The sequence below is a fragment of the Megalobrama amblycephala genome, linkage group LG21 (assembly GCF_018812025.1).
Source record: "Megalobrama amblycephala isolate DHTTF-2021 linkage group LG21, ASM1881202v1, whole genome shotgun sequence".
Lineage (NCBI taxonomy): Eukaryota > Metazoa > Chordata > Actinopteri > Cypriniformes > Xenocyprididae > Megalobrama > Megalobrama amblycephala.
In genome coordinates, this window is record NC_063064.1 from 7,882,585 (window position 1) to 7,899,757 (window position 17,173).

The 17,173-nt window shown below is 34.1% G+C and overlaps 1 long non-coding RNA gene across 1 annotated transcript; it reads left to right on the plus strand.

The window, feature by feature from the left end:
• Window positions 1-14,026: 14,026 nt before the first annotated feature.
• On the plus strand, window positions 14,027-15,492 carry LOC125257036. The gene is made up of 2 exons (XR_007182235.1): window positions 14,027-15,100; window positions 15,327-15,492. It is a non-coding gene; the product is annotated as an uncharacterized LOC125257036 (long non-coding RNA).
• The last annotated feature ends 1,681 nt before the right edge of the window (window positions 15,493-17,173 follow it).

Below are 17,173 nucleotides of genomic sequence, written 5' to 3' on the forward strand. Positions count from 1 at the left end.
TATTTCAAAATTTCACATCCTGAACCCTGATTGGGACATCCACAAATAAAAAATTCACACAGTAATCTAATGTCATGTCAGCTTATGACATGACAACAGTCAAGAAAGTATTTTAGTTCTGTGCTAAAATGTGTAATGTCAAAAAACTGATAAACAAGGAATACATATACACACACACACACACACACACACACACACACACACACACACACACACACACACACACACACATAATTAAAAGACATTTCGGTAACCTTTAGAATAACTCACGCTATGAAGCATTAGTTAAGCATTAGTAAATAGTTAATTCCTCATTTATAAAACATGAATAGACATTAGTAAGCCATTAAATACAGCTATAAATGCTTTGTTCTTGATTTATAAGCATATCTATAATGAGTTTAATAATTGTATTTTCATACTTTATTAATGACAATTTATCATTTCTAAATTATGTATTACATTATTCACAAACCAGTAATTTAGGAGTTGTCAGTGGTTCATAAGATCATTTAGGAAGTGTCAGTAAATGATTAATAAAATATTTAAATGTACATTTATGCATCTTATTATTTAGACATATAGTATTAGTTACTCAGTGTGTTAATAAATGCTTTATTAACATATTCCTAGTGTCAAAATTACCTCGGTACTAACTTTAAAACTTAGAGAACAGCATGCAGAAGACATGACTTTAAATCTCATTTATAAAAGCTTTACAAAGCATAAATAGTCCTCACTTTAGATGAGCTCACAAAAATAGTTAACTGACTACTTCTAAATGTTTTATAACTACCTGAATTAATCATGAATTGCAGTAGGAATATGTGTTAATAAAACATTTACTAACACACTAAGTAACTATTACTATGTGTCTAAATAATATGTATAAATGAATGTTTAAATAGTTTATTAATCATTTACTTACACTTACTAAATGAACTACTGACAACTCCTAAATAACTGGTTTGTAAATAATGTAATACTTAATTTAGAAATGATAAATTGATTATTAATAAAGTATGAAAATACAATTATTAAACACATTATAGATATGCTTATAAACAAGAATAAACAATTATACTGTATTTATAAACACTTACTAATGTCTATTAATGCTTTATAAGTGATGAAATAACTATTAACTAATGCTTAACTAATGCTTCATAGTGTGCAGTTATTATAAAGTGTTACCGACATTTCTTTTAAATGTATAGCGCAGGTTTTTAATGAAGCAACAACATATTATAGGTATGACAAAACAAGACAGGCTATTAATATTCTTTCATTGTGCAAATGTATTATAAAGGCTCTAATACAGAGCGGCACAAAGCACTTGCGCACATCCCGTGTGCAGAATGATGCGCTTGAAGCAACACAGAGTCACAGCGTGCGGCGCTCCTATGCGGCAGTTTATTGACCATATTCTTTCAGTGAAAGTTCCATCAACTGTCCCGAGTGTCATTTAAAAGGTAGTTTAAATGAGAATGCACGCGTTGGCGATAATGCATAGACTGATATTGTGTGAAAATGTGGAGAGTGTTAAAACAAAGGTGCCTCTATAATTAGCCCACAGGTATCGATTTTTTACGCATTGCATCGATGCATCGGATCGTTAGACATTAGATTGATGTATCGATCTATACTGATGTATTGTTACACCCCTACTATTAATGCTTTAAGTGATGAATTAACTATTTACTAATGCTTAACTAATGCTTCATAGTGTGCAGTTATTATCAAATGGGTAACACTTTACAATAAGGTTGTATTAGTTAACATTAGTTAATGCATTAGTTAACGTTAACTAACCATGAACAACACCTCTGTTCAGCATTAGTTAAACTTTGTTAACGTTAACACGCATATATTAATGCATCTATTCATGTTAACAGTGCAATTAGTTAAATTAGTTAACATTAGTTAACATTAACTAACCATGAACAACACCTCTGTTCAGCATTAGTTAAACTTTGTTAATGTTAACTCACGCATATATTAACGCATGTATTCACGTTGACAGTGCAAGTCGTTAACATTAGTTAATGCATTAATTAACATTAACAACACCTCTGTTCAGCATTAGTTAATGTTTATTAACGTTAACTCACGGATATATTAATGCATGTATTCATGTTAACTGCACAATTAGTTAACATTAGTTAATTCAATTAGTTAACATTACCTAACCAACAACACCTAGCTGTTCAACATTAGTTAATCATTGTTAACGTTAACTCACACATATATTAATGCATCTATTCATGTTAACAGTGTTAAGTAGTTAACATTAGGTAATGCATTAGATAATATGAAATAATGGGCAATGCCTGCAAATAGCCTTAATGTTTTAAGGTTAACTTACTGTGCATATTAGTTTATGTAGCGGTTGACACACTAAGAGTGATCATTTTTAACTCATCTACGCTAAAGGTAAAAATGCCATTGTGTTTATTCATATTAACAGCACAAGTAGTTAACATTAGTTAATGCATTAGATAACATGAACTAATCATGAACAATGCCTCTTATTTAGCCTTAATGTTTTAAGGTTAACTTACTGTACTTACATTAGTTTATGTAGCAGTTGACACATTTCTAACTCTCCACTCACTCACACTAAATTAAGGTAAAAAATACCATTGTGTACCTTATCAGCATTATTTATTAACAAGGCATTGATTTGGGCTGTAAATATAATTCTGAAGTGCAAACCATCTGAACATTAACAGATATGTTGTTCATGTTTATGCATTTTACTATCATTACTTACATTCAACAAAGCATTTATTAATGGAATATGTGAACCTTATTGTAAAGTGTACACTATTTCAACATTAACTGATGTGTTACTAACATTTGTTGACCCTTTATTAACATGACTTACCATTAACAAAGCATTTATTAATGGAATTTGTGAACCTTATTGTAAAGTGTACACTATTTCAACATTAACTGATGTGTTACTAACATTTGTTGACCCTTTATTAACATGAATTACCATTAACAAAGCATTCATTAATGGAATTTGTGAACCTTATTGTAAAGTGTACACTATTTCATCATTAACTGATGAGTTACTAACATTTGTTGACTCTTTATTAACACGACTTACCGTTAACAAAGCATTTATTAATGGAATTTGTGAACCTTATTGTAAAGTGTACACTATTTCATCATTAACTGATGAGTTACTAACATTTGTTGACTCTTTAACATGACTTACCATTAACAAAGCATTTATTAATGGAATTTGTGAACCTTATTGTAAAGTGTACACTATTTCATCATTAACTGATGTGTTACTAACATTTGTAGATCCTTTATTAACATGACTTACCATTAACAAAGCATTTAAATGAAAAATAAAATGTCTGTAATTGTTTACCCATTTTGTAATATTTAGTTTGTTTGCTGTGAGGCGTTTTCTCCTATGCAGTGACTGACAATGCATAAGACACACCAAAACACAACAAAAATTCACAAATCACATCAACTTTATTTGTTCGCTGTACTCCAAATCTTTATAATCCATATGTTTGTAAGGAACATATCCAAATTCTGCGTTTTTTCCGTTGTTCTTCATCTTCATTCTCAGCAGCGACCGTCATAGTCAAAGCCCGCGCTCGCTAATATTCAAATTTTTAAAAGTCGCGCGCGCCCACGAGATCCGTTACGGCATGGTTTACGGCACTGATATCAAACGCTCATTGGTTCTCACCTGCTTCGTCACAGATTGCGACATGCCGTGTTTCAGTGGATTGACATTTGAGTGCGCGCCTTCACGGAGAGAAGCCGGATTCATCATATTTTCATGGATTATTATCTTAAATTCTGCTCTGTATCCTATTAAAACTATTACCGCCAGAGAGGACTGCGACTGCAACTTCATCATCATTTGAACTAACGTACTTTCGGTACAACTTTTGACATTTTTGCAAAAAAATAAATTATTGTGATTACGCTTGTCTCTTATTCTTTTATTTATAACTGTACGGAGATTTAAGAAATGGTTATGGGTAGGTTTATGGGTAGGTGTGGATTATTGGCTCAAAATATCGTTTAATTTCATTAATGAATGCTTTGTTAAGGGTAAGTCATGTTAATAAAGGATCTACAAATGTTAGTAACACATCAGTTAATGATGAAATAGTGTACACTTTACAATAAGGTTCACAAATCCCATTAATAAATGCTTTGTTAATGGTAAGTCATGTTAATAAAGGGTCTACAAATGTTGGTAACTCATCAGTTAATGATGAAATAGTGTACACTTTACAATAAGGTTCACAAATTCCATTAATAAATGCTTTGTTGAATGTAAGTAATGATAGTAAAATGCATATAAACATGAACAACATATCTGTTAATGTTCAGATGGTTTGCACTTCGTAATTATATTTACAGCCCAAATCAATGCCTTGTTAATAAATAATGCTGATAAGGTACACAATGGTATTTTTTACCTTATTTTAGTATGAGTGGAGAGTTAGAAATGTGTCAACTGCTACATAAACTAATGTAAGTACAGTAAGTTAACCTTAAAACATTAAGGCTAAATAAGAGGCATTGTTCATGATTAGTTCATGTTATCTAATGCATTAACTAATGTTAACTACTTGCGCTGTTAATATGAATAGATTCATTAATATATGCATGATTTAATGTTAACAATGATTAACTAATGCATTAACTAATGTTAACTACTTGCGCTGTTAACATGAATAGATGCATTAATACATGCGTGAGTTAACGTTAACAAACATTAACTAATGCTGAACAGAGGTGTTGTTCATGGTTAGTTAACGTTAACTAATGCATTAACTAATGTTAACTAATACAACCTTATTGTAAAGTGTTACCCATATGTTACCAGAAACGGATATAAATATAAGAAACCTACCAAGCCAATCTCAGCAGGTCTAACTGATATGCTTACAAACAGACATTGGGTTTAAGCAACACCTGCCTGACCTGCTGCTGCGTATAAAGCATTGGAGCCTACCTATATCACGAGATAGTTGCACTCATCTCGTCAGTAGGAGGCGTCAACGTGTACCAATACTCACTCCATCAACATCAGCGAATTAACCTGCTGATGTTGATCAATGCGAGCTGAATACAGTTGCTTCCATGCCTTCTCAATCTCAGTATGAAGATCAAGAAGGAATGAAAAACTTACGGTGGCTGGAGAATTATGGCAAAAAAGGAACCGTTCGGACGAACCATTCGATGAACTGTCCATGAGCGGTTTCTTTCTTAACCTGCTCCAATGGCAGCCGCAGTCTGCCAGAGGCACGTTCCATAATCTCACACAGCTGTACATACATGGGGGCAGGGTGGTTTTGAGGATTCAGAAGGCTCACCATCTTCATCCTCATCAGCTATCTCCTGCTCTCTTGTTTGGCTTAGAACAAGAAGAGCAACTGCTGCTGAATCTAATGATGTCATAGACAACACATCATAATAATCACACAGCTCTCTCCCGTCAGCCTATTGAAGGTCACAGGGAATTTCACCCCTTCAACTCTTCAACAAGCTCCAGCTGAAACCCCTTGATCTAGTCTCTATTCTGCCTCAGTAAGAGTAAGACCTGAACCATTAAGTGCGAGGAAAAGACCAGTGGAAATGACAGTGGAAATTTTGGACCTACAATAATTTGATATGCTATATTGCCAAAAGTACTGGAACACCCCTCCAAATCATTGAATTCAGGCATTCCAATCACTTCCATGGCCAGAGGTGTATAAAATCAAGCACCTAGGCTTGCAGACTGCTTCTACAAACATTTGTGAAATAATGGGTCGCTCTCAGGAGCTCAGTGAATTCAAGCGTAGTACAGTGATAGGTTGCCACCTGTGCAATAAGTCCATTCGTGAAATTTCCTCACTACTAAATATTCCACGTCAACTGTTAGTGGTATCTTAACAAAGTGGAAGCAAATGGGAAGAACAGCAACTCAGCCACGAAGTGGTAGGCCACGTAAAATCACAGAGCGTGGTCAGCACATCCTGAGGCTCACAGTGCGCAGAAGTCGCCAACTTTCTGCAGAGTCAATAGCTACAGACCTCCAAACTTCATGTGGCCTTCAGATTAGCTCAAGAACAGTGCGTAGAGAGCTTCAAGGAATGGGTTTCCATGGCCGAGCAGTTCCATCCAAGCCTTACATCACCAAGTGCAATGCAAAGTGTCGGATGCAATGGTGTAAAGCACGCAGCCACTGGACTCTAGAGCAGTGGAGACGTGTTCTCTGGAGTGACGAATCACGCTTCTCTGTCTGGCAATCTGATGGATGAGTCTGGGTTTGGTGGTTGCCAGGAGAACGGTACTTGCCTGACTGCATTGTGCCAAGTGTAAAGTTTGGTGGAGGTGGGATTATGGTGTGGGGTTGTTTTTCAGGGGTTGGGCTTGACCCAGTGAAAGGAAGTCTTAATGTTTCAGCATACCAAGACATTTTGGACAATTTCATGCTCTCAACTTTGTGGGAACAGTTTGGGGATAGTCCCTTCCTGTTCAAATCATGACTGCGCACCAGTGCACAAAGCAAGGTCCATAAAGTTTGGTGTGGAATAACTTGACTGGCCTGCACAGAGTCCTGACCTCAACCCGATAGAAAACCTGTAGGATGAATTAGAGTGGAGACTGTGAGGCAGGCCTTCTTGCCGACATCACTGCCTGACCTCACAAATTCACTTCTAGAAGAATGGTCAAAAATTCCCATAAACACACTCCTAAACCTTGTGGAAAGCCTTCCCAGAAGAATTGAGGCTGTTATAGCTGCAAAGGGTGGGCCAACTCCATGTTAAACCCTACGAATTAAGAATGAGATGTCATTAAATTTCATGTGCACGTAAAGGCAGGCATCCCAAAACTTTTGGCAATATAGTGTACATTGGACTTATTATGTTCATATATAGTATGTATTTACGTTGAACTATCTGCATGTAATTACATCTGAAAGTTACAATGTTGACCCTAGCCCTACCCCTTAACCCACCTTTTAAAACTTAACTATGCATGAAACCTGTTCCTAACCTTACCTGTATTCCACCTCAATAGCAGCAAAAGTATTTTGCAAAACAAAATAAAAAGTACAAAACAACTATTAATTATTATTATTATTATTATTTAGTTTTATTATTTTACGTAAGTATATTTACAGTTTTTTTCAATTGCTAACAAGCGTTTACCAATACTTAAAGTACTTTTTCTAAACTCTTAACACAGCAACACACATACATCACACATGTGGCCAAATAGATAATTTTCTGCCCAAAACCATATTTTGTTAAATAAACACAAACTCTGCATTTCAAAATGCTAAAAACCTTTTTCAACACAAACTAACTCTATCAAAATACAGCAAACCTGATTCAAAATTGAGTCGTTCTGTCAAAACATAGCACTAGTTTTCTATCCAACATGAACATATAGTCAATCAAACGCAATGACTGTCAAAATACTAACAGTTGATGGCATTACGAAAACTGTATTTACTTGTCATGTTTCAGTTCAACCAACAGAAAATATGAAATTCATAGTTTTTAAAATTCACTTTCCTTTTACTGTAGTAAAAGTATATTGCATGTAAGCCATTCTACATGTTTGGTTGAGTGTTGAATGTGTGCATTCTTGGCAACAGAAGTGAGTCATTATTTTATAGAATGTGCAGTAGAAAAGGAGAAGAAGAAGAAGAAGAAAGTAACAGAATTGCTCAGGGCAGCCACTGGTCAAATGAGTCCCCATATATGCAGAACTTCAGTTGCCCCCTTGGTTGAAATCTCTTTCTGGGGTTGGGTGTGTGGTGTTGATGTTGCCCCCATAGAGGGTGGGATGGTGTCCACTTGGTAAGCTAGTGCCATATGCAGATCACATATTTTGTAAATATGGAACAGTGGTAGTGGAATTGTTGTAGTATAAAGCTTTTAAATGAAAACCAACAACAAATCCAACATACATGGTCTTTGGTTACTATGGAAGCTTTTTTCCACCACAGAATAAAAAAGCATAAAAATCAAAAATATTTATTTTGCAATTGTGAGTTTACATCTCACAATTCTGACTTTTTTTTTCCTCAGAATTGTGAGATATAAACTAGGAATTGAGAGAAAAAAAAGTAAGAATTGTAAGATAAAAAGTCACAGTTACCTTTTTTTTTTTATTTTCTATTCATGGCAGAAATAAACTTTCATAGGTTCCACATGTGTAAGGGGGAAAACCATAGAGATGCACAATCCAGCACACATTCTTCCTCCTCTCCTATACCTCTTCTTCTCCCTTGTCCTGATTCAACTTTTCCTTTCCTCCTTCAAAACGCTAAAAACCTTTTTAAACATATACTAACTCTATCAAAACACAGCAAACCTGATTCAAAATCGAGTCGTTCTGTCAAAACATAGCACTAGTTTTCTATTCAACATGAACATATAGTCAATCAAAGCACAATGACTGTCAAAATACTAACAGTTGATGGCATTATGAAAACTGCATCATGTTTCGGTTCTAACTGGAGAAAATATGAAATCCATTGTTCTGCAACAACAACAGCTCAAAAGTATTGAAAAAAATACATACAACAAATACTGAAACAATTGATAAGCATTTTTAATTAGCAGATCCACTGAAATATTGAGAAATAACAGATTCCAATCTCAGTTGGAAGCATAGTCAGGGTTTGAACTTCTTTTCATTACATGGACATACACAGTAAAATAGGACTCTTTAAATCGGATTTGTTCAGTGTGGATGAAGAACAACACAGAGGAGCAGAGAGAAAATAATATCTGGGTAAGGGAGAAGAATAGATGAAGGAGGAAAGGAGAAGTTGGATCAGGACAAGGGAGAAGAAGAGGTATGGGAGAGGAGGAAGAATGCTGGACTGTGCATCTCTGTTTTTTTCACTTACACGTGGAACCTATGAAAGCTTATTTCTGCCATGAATAGAAAATAAAAAAGGTAATTATGTCTTTTTATCTCACAACTCAATTCCTATAGTTTACATATCACAATTCGGAGGGGGAAAAGTCAGAATTGTGAGATGTATATTCACAATTGCAAAATAAAAAAATAAAAAATAAAAAAAATAGAATTGTGAGATAAAAAGTCACAATTACCTTTTATATGTTTTTATTCTGTGGTGGAAAAAAAGCTTCAACAGTAACCAAAGGCCATGTATGTTGGATTTGTTGTTGATCAATGCAATTTCATGTTTTCATTTCAGTAAAAGCTTCATGTAAAGCTTTTACTACAACGATTCCACTACCACTGTTCCATATATGCAGAAAATGTGGTCTGCGTAGGGCACTAACTACCAAGGGGACACCATCCCAACCTCTATGAGGGCAACATCAACACCACACACCCAACCCCAGAAAGAGATTTCAACCAAGAGGGACACTGAAGTCCTGCATAGGGGACTTATCTGACCAGTAGCTGCCCTGAGCAATTCTGTTACTTTCTTCTTCTTCTCTTTTTCTACTGCACATTCTGTAAAATAATGACTCACTTCTGTTGCCAAGAATGCACACATTCAACACTCAACCAAAAATATAGAATGGCTTACATGCATTATACTATTACTGTAGTTAAAGGAAACTGAATTATAAAAATTAGAGGTTTTATCCTATATTTAAAGATTGGATCATTGGGTCTTCATTTCTGACTTGCTGTGTTTAAGCATTTGCAAATAAGATGAGAAAGATCCATGATTTTGGTATGAGGTAGCTTATATGAAAAGAAAATTTAAGCATTTAAGAAATGTGTTAATTGATTGCATTTTGTGTGAAAACGACATGAATTGTGTTAATGGTATGGCCACAACAGACGGATGTTCTGCTAAATGTGTTTAGAGTTTTGAAAATGTGACTACAGAATGGACAAAAGTATGTTAGCAATTGAAAAAAACTGTAAGTGATCTGCTAATTACAGTTTTTTACAATCACTTTGCTACTATTTTCAGAACCTTGATGTCATTTTTCACAAGTCTAGACACAAAACTCACAACCAATGATCAAAATGCACATTTTTCAAAACTCTAACCGTTTTCTCAATTGCTTGGATACAATACACATAAAACTTAGATCATTTGTTCATTCAACAAAAATCACCCGTTCAATATGACACAACTTAACATCAAAGTACAACTATTTCAAAAGGCAATTCACACATTACATTTCAAATGAGTGTCTATTCATTTCCTTACAATGATCTACTGTAACTATCAATTGATACAACTGCTCAAAATGATAAGTAAATGTTGCATTACTCTTAATGCATAGTTGTATGGAAACAGACAAATAATCTTCCATGTTTGCTGTAAATCATGAAAGTTTCAAGGTAACGAGATTCATTGTCACCAATTAGTGTGGAGCATGAACCAATTAGACTACAATATCCATAGATGTAGCCTAATATTTTATCATAATGCTTCATCAGACACTGTGTCTATGGCCACAAATACTGTACCACCTTCTCACACTGCAAAAAATGCTGTTCTTACTTAGAGTTTTTGTCTAGTTTCTAGTCAAAATATCTTAAAGTTCTTAAATCAAGAAGCATTTTCTTGACAAGTAAAAATTATTTTCTTGTTTTCAGGAAAAACTTACTTAATTTTGACTTATTTTTCCTGAAAACAAGAAAATAATTTTTACTTGTCAAGAAAATGCTTCTTGATTTAAGATCTTTAAGATATTTTGACTAGAAACAAGACAAAAACTCTAAGTAAGAACAGCATGTTTTGCAGTGCACTCCTGTTTTGTTTCTTACAGTACAAGCAAGCAAGTTGAGGAACACTGCATTTGATGTTTTACAGTACTGTATTTCTTTTCTATTTCATAGCTAATTATTTTTGCTTTGATTCAAATAAACCTATGTTGTGATACTGCACTGTAAAAAACCCAACTTGAAAAAAGTTCAAATAACTGGTTTTGTTGTGTTGGCTCAGCAAAAATCTATGAAAAAGTCAGTACAACTATGTTTAATACACTTACTCAACACAATCCAGGTGTTTTTCCATAAACTTAAAACGATTAGTTTTGTGAACAAAGCTTTGCAAGTTCAACCAAAAAACTTCTGCTAACTTATTTATTTGAGTTAAGTCAATCTCGTTTAGTGAACTGCCCTCCCATAAGCAAATGCAAAATTCAAATTTTAGAATAAAATGCAACCATTTGGTTATGGGACAGTGAAGAAAAATTGGTGTTTAGTTATTTTACTTATTTATAACTTAGTTATATCATTTAACTTAGTTAAATGAGCTTAATGTATAATTGTAAATTAATAGTAATTGAATACTATTATTGTAAAATAATGATAATAATAATTAATATTAATAATAATTATTAAAAATATTATATATTATATAAATTATGTTGGTATTATTATTATTATTATTTAAAGTATGGATACTGTACAAATAATATTATTTTATTATGATAATAAAATTAGTATAATAATAATTATAATAATAATAATAATAATTATTATTATTACTACTACCAAAGTCCCTTTAAGACTATATTATACTATGTTATTCTATAGTCTTTGCTACTACTACTACTACTATTAGTAGTTATATTGTGCTCAACTGTGAACCCTTGGAGGAAGACTTTTTCTGTGAAGTTACGTTAATAAGTGTAGTGGGCGCCAATGCTCTCATCTCACTAGTTTGCGAACTGAGTATGTGGACTGTTCATTTTTTATTGAATTGTTAGATTTATATCAGCAATTATCAGCATGTTTTCCGATAAACGTTATCATTTCCTCTCGCGCTAAACCACGCCCCCAGTACGTGACCATTGCGCAATCTTGCTGTGCGTCAACCGGCGGCAACGTATACTTTTTTATCCGGGAGAAACAGCAAACGGCCGAAGAAGAAAGAAGAGACAGCACGTGGGTGATAATAATCCAGAGGAATATTTATGGTGAGTGCTCTTATTTGGTTTTTGATGATTGTTGCTCTATATTCCTAAATTATTCAATTGGATAATGTTCTGTATTCCTAAATTAGTCGATGGTAAAAATAGAGACACCGCTGCTTTTTCTTTGTAAGTTATCAACATTACTGCATATTGAAATCTAGTTGTATTTTTAATCCAGTTACATTTAATAATTACGTTTTTGTCTTTTGTTGCGATGGATTTTTCTGCACAGTGGCTCGTGCATATGACTTGAGTTGCCTCGTTGGAAAAAAATGGAAAAATGGAAACTACATTCCTCTCAGGAGAAAAGAAATAGTCAATGAGCAACTATTGCTGTCATCAAAGAAAGATGGCCTGGCCTGTAATGTAAGTTACATTTTGTCTATATATTATTTTGTCCTGATTGTACATGAAGACTTCAGATGCAAAAGCCTCTAAGTGCCATCTGAAATTTTCTTCTAAAATGAGCATTATTTAATAAGCTTGTATGTTTATGTTCAGTTATTTCACTTCAATGGAAATGAAAATGACCTATTAATTGCCATTAAAGTGAAATTACTGAACCTAAACATACGAGCTTGATAAAAATGCGCATTTTAGAAGAAAATTTCAGACGGCACTTAGAGGCTTTTGCATCTGAAGTCTTCATACAGATTTAAATGTTAACAGATTTTTTCCTTTCACTTCCTCAGGTTTGCACAGAGTTCCAAAGGATCACTTGTGTGGACCTTAAAACGACCTTCATGACAGCTCTTATATAGAAACTGTCTCATCAAAATGTATCGAGCAAAGAGTAAAGACAAAATTAAAATTATCCTGGACCATTTTGATGAGCAGGTATGATTCCTATACTTAAGAATCTTTTGAAATGAGTGGTTATACAGTGCGTGCAGAATTATTAGGCACGTTGATTTTCTGATCATTTATTTCCAGGCACATTAATCTTAATAACTACTATTCATTTTGTATTTAATAACTAATAAGTGATATATAATTGTTTGTGAAGGCTGGAAATAAAAAAAAAAAAAAAATACGCCTTATATTCAGGTGTGCATGATTATTAGACTTAGACTTTTTTGTATGTTTATTTTTTTACAGATAAAAAAAATTATTAAATGTCCATGGGAAGGGTGCAATACTAATGCAATACTAGAAATTAGGGCTGCACGATTAATTGCATGCTATTCTCACGCGCATTTCGTCAGTAAAGCCGGTTCCCTGATTACCGCTAAATTGCCATCACCTGTTTTTAAACGCAGCGCCTTTTAATAGACGGAGCCGTAGTTCACGGACAAGCCACGCAATATCGCGTTCATTATCGCAGGCGATTCATCTGCGATATGAACGCGATATTGCGTGGCTTTTCAGTGACCTACGGCTCTGTCTATTAAATGCCGCTTCATTTGAAAGCAGGTGATGGCGATTTAGCGGTAATCAGGGAACCGGCTTTACTGACGAAATGCGCGTGAGAATAGCATGCGATTAATCGTGCAGCCCTACTAGAAATTGCAGTTTAAGGCATGACCATTGGACAGTGAAATGCTCAATGGGTCAGACAGAAGCAGGTAGAGAAGAAAAGAAACCTTAACTGAAAAAGAATTAAGAATTAAGGTGAAGAATTAAGTGTGAACACCTGGAACAATTTGGTCTCCAGAACCACCATTTTCCAGAACTGCAACCCACCTGGAGTCTCCAGAAGCATGTCAGGATCTCAGAGATTTAAGTTGGATGAAGAATCCATATTTTTTGTATGGGCTTTATAGACAGATGATTGAAGAATTCATCTTCCAGAATCTGGCAGACTAAAAATGAAAAATTCTGGAATATGAAAACTTAAGTCTCTGAGATCCCGACACACTTCCGGAGACTCCAGGTAGGTTGCAGTTCTGGAAAATGGTGGTGCTAAATTGTTCCTAACGGTTACACACTTAATTCTTAACCTTAATTCTTAATTCTTTTTCAGTTAACATTTATTTTCTTCTCTACCTGCTTCTGTCTGACCCAATGAGCATTTCACTGTCCAATGGTCATGCCTTAAACTGCAATTTCTAGTATTGCATTAGTATTGGAACCTTCTCATGGACATTTTAATAATATATATATTTTTTTTTCAGTCTGAGTTAAATCTCTTTTTGCTAATTGTATCAGTAATAGAAAAGGAGCCTCATAATTATGTACACTTGAATATAAGGCGTGGTTCATTTCCAGCCTTTATGAACAATTATATATCACTTATAAATGATTAAATACAAAATGAATAGTAGTTAAGATTTAATGTGGTTTGGAATTGGTAAAATGTTAGTGGAAAAAAAAAATATGATCAGAAAATCGAAGTGCGTGCAAAATTATTAGGCACAATCTTTATACTAATGTGACACTTTTGTGACAATTATTTACTCTTTTTGAGTAACCGAAGATATTCTATATATTTTTGGGTGCTCAAAGACAAAATAATTGCCACAAAAATCTGTCACATTAATTATAAAGATTTAAAGATATAACCACTAAAAGATTGTGAATGTATAGATTACATTTTAGGCTTTTTGTAATCAGTTTTTGTGGATTATTTTTTGTTATTGTTGTTGTTGCCCTAAGCCCCACTTCATTTCTGACCCTTTGCCCATCTCTAATACACATTCAGTGACACTCAATGATCTTTAAAGGGTTAGTTCTCCCAAAAATGAAATGATTTACTCACCCTCAAGTCATCCTAGGTGTATATGATATTCTCCTTCCAGATGAATAAAATTTGATTTGCATTCAAAAAATATCCTTGCTCTTCCAAGCGTTATGATGGCAGTGAATGGCTGTTTCTGTTTTGAAGTCCATAAAAGTGCATCTATCCATCATAAAAGTGCTCCTTCTGAAGTGAAGCAATGCTTTCGTGTGAGAGAAATATCCACATTTAAAACTTTATTAACTAAAATAACTAGCTTCCGACAGATGGCCATATGACAGAATGTCATATACACCTAGGATGACTTGAGGGTGAGTAAATCATGGGCTAATTTAAATTTTTGTCTATCCCTTTAAGTAATCATGCAGAAGTAAATCATAATTAAAATGATTTATTTCTCTCTTACAGACAACAGACATTGTATCATAAAGATACTCTACGGCTCTACAGGGACTCACTCCCCTTGTACCTCAGGGAGCGAGATGCAATATCAAAGACTTGTGTGGTAGGTTTTCAGCTTTTTGTTCATCTCATATTTTCATTGATTACTGTTATTTTATTAAATGCTTTGTTATATTTAATAAAGTTCCTTATATGGTTTGCATGTGGCTTGTTTTCATCAAGTGTTTTCATCAAGTATTTACGTCAGGTTAGCACATAATGCCATGCTTTGTTTGCAATTTTTATATTTGTACTTCACCATTTTTCATGACATTTATATAATTTCTAAGGACACTGATTTAGAGGAGACGTACACAAGAGGAGTGAAACTGGGCATTCTTGAAGTCATGGAGGACAATCTCTCGCAGGCAACAAAGAGATGTCAAAACCTCGCCATCATCCTGGAGGAAACTGTGGTTGTGGAGGACGTACCTGACTTTCCCACTGCTTTCATGGTACTCTTTGGACTTCTCTATGCGCTAAACATTGAGTATCCAAAAGGACTCAAATACACAAATTTCATTTAATTGCCTTACACATGCTTGTGAAAGTAAATTGCTGTTTGGAATAAATGTTTTGTTGTGTTAACTTGCTGTTTTCAGTTTTTGTCTTGGGCAATGCTATTGTAGTTTCCAGCCATAACGTATTATTTCTTAGTACCCAATTTCCAATAGCATTTTTTTGTTCACTCAACTTAAGACATTGAGTTCTTCAGACAAAAAATGTTGAGTTGTCCCAACTTAAAGTTTGTTAAAGAATAGTTGGACCTCTCCAGAAAACTAACAATCTTAAGTTAACTCAACTAAACATTTTTTGTATGACTGACAACTTAATTTCAGTCAGTTTAACTGTTATTTACAAAAGTTGAGTAAACAAGAAAAAGCTAGGGGAAATTAGTACCAAGATTTTTTTTTGTTGTACTGGCTTAAAATTTTTTACAGTGTGAAGGGTTTTGCATCAATATATTACAATCTTTGTTCAATGATTCCACTGTGTCTGTAGTATTTTCTCTACTACTGCAGTACTTTTACAGAGATGTATTTACTGTACATGTAGAACCATAATGAAACCTGTATCACCTATTTTGTTCTACAATATTTAATGACTGTACGAACAATGACACAGTGAAACTATCGGTTGCTTGTGTGTGGGTGATCTATAGTTATGTTTCAATGGTATTTCACAGTAAATTTGTATTTTGAACCAATGATTGTGCAAGTGCAAGATTTCTTTAAAGATGTGAATGCACAATGCAATGTTTTGAACATTAGACAGCCTGTGTTACAAGTGATAACCGTTTTGAGTTTTGTGTCTAGAGTTTTGAAAAATGACATCAAGGTTCTGAAAATAGTAGCAAAGTGATTGTAAAAAACTGTAAAAATTCTTATCAATTGTTTCAGTATTTGTTTGATATTTTTTCCAGTAATTTTCCAGTACTGCTGTTGTTGGAAAAGTATAGGTTTTATCCTATATTTAAAGATTTGAACATTAGGTCTTCAATTCTGACCTGCTGTGTTTAAGCATTTGCAAATAAGACGAGAAAGATCCATGATTTTGCTAAGGGGTAAGCTTATATGAAAAGAAAATGTAAGCATTTTAGAAACGTATTAATTGACTGCATTTTGTGTGAAAACGACATGAATTGTGTTAATGGTATGGTCACAACAGACAGATGTTCTGCTAAATGTGTTTAGAGTTTTGAAAATGTGACTAAAGATTGGACAAACGTATGTTAGCAACTGAAAAAAAAACTGTAATATCTGTGCATGTGTGAAACCGAGTTCAAATCCAGCTTCTACTCTCCATTTATTCATATTTCCTTTGCTGCAACAAGATGGACATTTAATGTATTACATATATAGTATTATTTCTTTCTTTCTTCTTCTTCTTCTTATTATTATTACTTTTTAAAAGTTTTCTTCTTTGAACAGAAAGAGCAGCCTGTCAGGTAAAGACCCCAGTTGACACATGGCTGAGAGAGAGAAAGGGAGGCAGAAACAGCGAAATACAGGAGGACAGAGAAATGCGAGAGGGCTTGAGACCCAGCAAAAGTGAGATGGGACAGAAAGACAGAAAACGAGAAAGACAGAAAGCTGCTGCACACCTCTCTCCCAGCGCATGTAGCAGCAGTGACACC